Source organism: Arachis ipaensis, chromosome B01, assembly GCF_000816755.2.
Source record: "Arachis ipaensis cultivar K30076 chromosome B01, Araip1.1, whole genome shotgun sequence".
In the NCBI taxonomy this organism is placed as follows: Eukaryota; Viridiplantae; Streptophyta; class Magnoliopsida; order Fabales; family Fabaceae; genus Arachis; species Arachis ipaensis.
In genome coordinates, this window is record NC_029785.2 from 1,184,390 (window position 1) to 1,184,784 (window position 395).

Genomic DNA, 395 nt, shown 5'->3' on the forward strand with positions numbered 1-395 from the left:
TAGTAAAGCTCTTCACTTCTTTTGGCCAACAAAGCTTTAAGTAAAGTCAAGTCACAATTACACATAGAATTTTAAATTAATTCAGTTATTATCTAATAAACTTTGCATACACTTCTTTGATGCAGATCTATAGAACATTAGTGATGTGGGACCATGTCACACCAACCTAACCACTATCATTAACCACACACACTATGTGCCACTTATCCATTAAACCAATGTACTGTCGCCATAGATGCTAAGATATTTCTTTAGTGTCTATCAAGAATGAGAAATAGTGATCCAAAATTCTTGCATACTTTTTAGTATATTTATTATAATATACTTAACAAATTATAAACGTTAAAAATCAGTATTAATTATTTATGTTGTATTGTTTTATAAAAAAATTTAAT